This window comes from Spinacia oleracea, chromosome 6 (genome assembly GCF_020520425.1).
Source record: "Spinacia oleracea cultivar Varoflay chromosome 6, BTI_SOV_V1, whole genome shotgun sequence".
Taxonomy (NCBI): Eukaryota; Viridiplantae; Streptophyta; class Magnoliopsida; order Caryophyllales; family Amaranthaceae; genus Spinacia; species Spinacia oleracea.
The window spans coordinates 30344651-30347414 of NC_079492.1; the positions used below are offsets into that span (position 1 = coordinate 30344651).

General features: G+C 46.3%; 1 pseudogene; it reads right to left on the minus strand.

Annotated features, from left to right (window-relative positions):
- Positions 1-361: 361 nt before the first annotated feature.
- Positions 362-462, minus strand: LOC130464687 (uncharacterized; annotated as a pseudogene).
- Positions 463-2764: the final 2302 nt, after the last annotated feature.

Consider the following 2764-nt stretch of genomic DNA (forward strand, 5'->3'; position numbering starts at 1 on the left):
GAACTTGGGAGTACCGGGCGCGTTTGCAGCTACATGCGGTATCCAAGCACCCACAACAAGTGCTAACAACTTCGAAATCAAGCCCGCCTTGATTAATTTGGTGCAAAGCCACCCCTTTTGCGGGAAGAGTAACGAATCACCTCATGAGCATCTCAAGCAATTCGAGTACTATTGTGACACCATAAAGCATAATGGTGTTACATTGGACTACGTGAGGTTGACATTGTTTCGGTTCTCTCTCCTTGGGAGGGCGAGTGATTGGCTTGACAAGGAGGTCAAGCCCAACTCACTCCGCACTTGGAACGAGGTGACTAGTGCATTCTTGCACAAGTTTTACTCGCATGGGATGACGGCGGAAATTCGCCACAAGATCCAATCCTTTGAGCAAAGGCGAGATGAGTCACTCTTCGAAGCTTGGGATCGCTTTAAAGAGTACTAAAGGAAATGCCCACACCATGGGTTTCCTAAATGGTTGTTGCTCCAAACATTTTACTTGGGGTTGAGTCCAAGTCCGAAGACAAGTCTTGATGCGGGCGCGGGAGGCCCCATTATGAATAAAACTGAGGATCAAATAGAGGATATCATTCAGGATGTAGTTCAAAACTACCAATCTTGGCATGTAGGCACAAGGGATTATGATGGGAAAGGTAGGAGTGAAGATGGTAAGGGTTCGGTGTACGCCATAGAGCAAGCATGGATGATAGAGAAGCGTACCTCGCGCTTGGAGAAGCTTGAAAACACACCATTCGCGGGGAGAGCTTTGAGCCAACCGCCATCACCGTCTACAATCCCTCCTCCCTTGGCCACTCTTCTCTCTAAGGGGAAGGGCAAGGTTGGTTCTTATGGCTCAATGCCTCCGGGCACATTCTTTTGTGAAAATTGCCAAGACTATAGTCATTCCCCCGATGCATGCCCCTTAGTTCATAACTTGTCATTTGTGGATTAAGGCCCTTCGTATGAAGGAGAGTTTGATGTAGAGTATGCTAATGCCATCAATGAGAGGTCTAGGAATGATAACCCTAACAATCCTAATTTTGCTAGGCAACCTAGAGGGCCCTCCATGTATGGTTCCCACCAAGGCTATGGCCAAGGAAGTGGGTATGATAGCCAAAATCGAGGTGGCTATAGAGAACAAGGCTATCAAAGCCAAGCGCCCTATGGTCAAGCTCAAGGTTTTGGAAATCAAGGCCAATACAACCAAGGGGGTTATAATCCCAACCATCAAGGTGGAGGGGGTTATAACTATTGTGCCTCAAGTGGGGGTTATCCTTTGAACTCGGGAGTTCCTTATGGTGCATCTCAATTGCCACCTCCCGGATTCAATGGGCCGAGGACCTTTGGCAACCAATATCAAGCAAACCTTAGTGGTTATGGCGCTGCACCTCCACCACTCCCGCCTCTCAAGTCTAATCTTGAGGCTCTCATGGAGTCGTTTGTGGGGGCGCAAGCCAAGAAGAATATCGAGTTTGAGGATGGATTCAAACAATCCAACACTCACTTGAAAATGATTGAGACCCAACTAGCTCAACTTGCAAATACCTTTAGGGAACATCATGCGCATGCTAGTCTCACACCCCCAAAGTCATACTCCAACGCAAATGAATGCCATAGTGACAAGGAGTGGGAAAATCTTAGATGATGTTCCTCGAGCTAGTAAGGTTTCTAAGCCTAATGGGAAGGATCAAGGGGGAGTCATTGAGTCTAGTGACAATGATGTGGTAGAAGAGGAGCCTCCCATCAATGATGTAGGTGAAACTCCTATACCAAAGGAGGCAACTCTCCTACCTCTCCCCACTCCTAAACTTCCCTATCCCCAAAGATTCATAAGGCACAAGTTGGACGTGCAATTCTCAAAATTCCTTGATGTTCTTCGAAATTTTCACATCACCCTCCCCTTTACGGAAGCATTGAAACAAATGCCTACCTACTCAAGATTTCTCAAGGAAATCTTGAGTGGGAAGCGGGATTGCGACGTAAAGGAGACGGTGAACCCAACCGAGAATTGTAGTGCTATCATTCTCAACCAAATGCCACCCAAACTCAAGGACCCGGGTAGTTTTTCTATCCCTTGTGCTATTAAGGAGCTTGAAATAAGCAATGCCTTGTGTAATTTGGGTGCTAGCGTTAGTCTAATGCCTCACTCGGTGTTCTCCAAGCTTGAAGTTGGTGATCTTGTCCCAACTAACATGACCTTGCAACTTGCCGACCGTTTGGTCAAGTACCCTATTGGCAAGGTTGAGGATGTACCCTTGAGGGTTGGTGGATTAGTGATCCCCGTCGACTTTGTAGTCCTAGACATAGATGAGGACGTGCATGTCCCTATTATTCTAGGCTGCCCATTCTTGGCTATGGCGGGGGAAATTATTGATGTCAAGCAAGGGAACATTACCTTGAAATTTGGAAAGGATAGCTTATTTTTTTACTTGAACAAAGCCATGCGTTATCCTAGTTCCATTAACAAGAAATGTCTCTTTGTTGACTCTTTTGATCCCATTGTGAATGACATGCACATCTATTCGCTATCTTATGGCGAAAAAGGAGGCCAAACCGAGACTCATTCGTTGCGTTCTACTCCTTCAAGAATTCGATATTGAGATAAGAGATAAGAAAGGAGCCGAGAATGTGGTGGCCAACCACCTATCTAGGCTAGAACTTGGGAGTGTTGCTCCGGATGATGTCCCAATCGAGGATGCTTTGAGAGATGATACTTTGTATATGGTTGGGAGTTCCCAACTCCCTTGGTTTGTAGACATCGTTAATTACT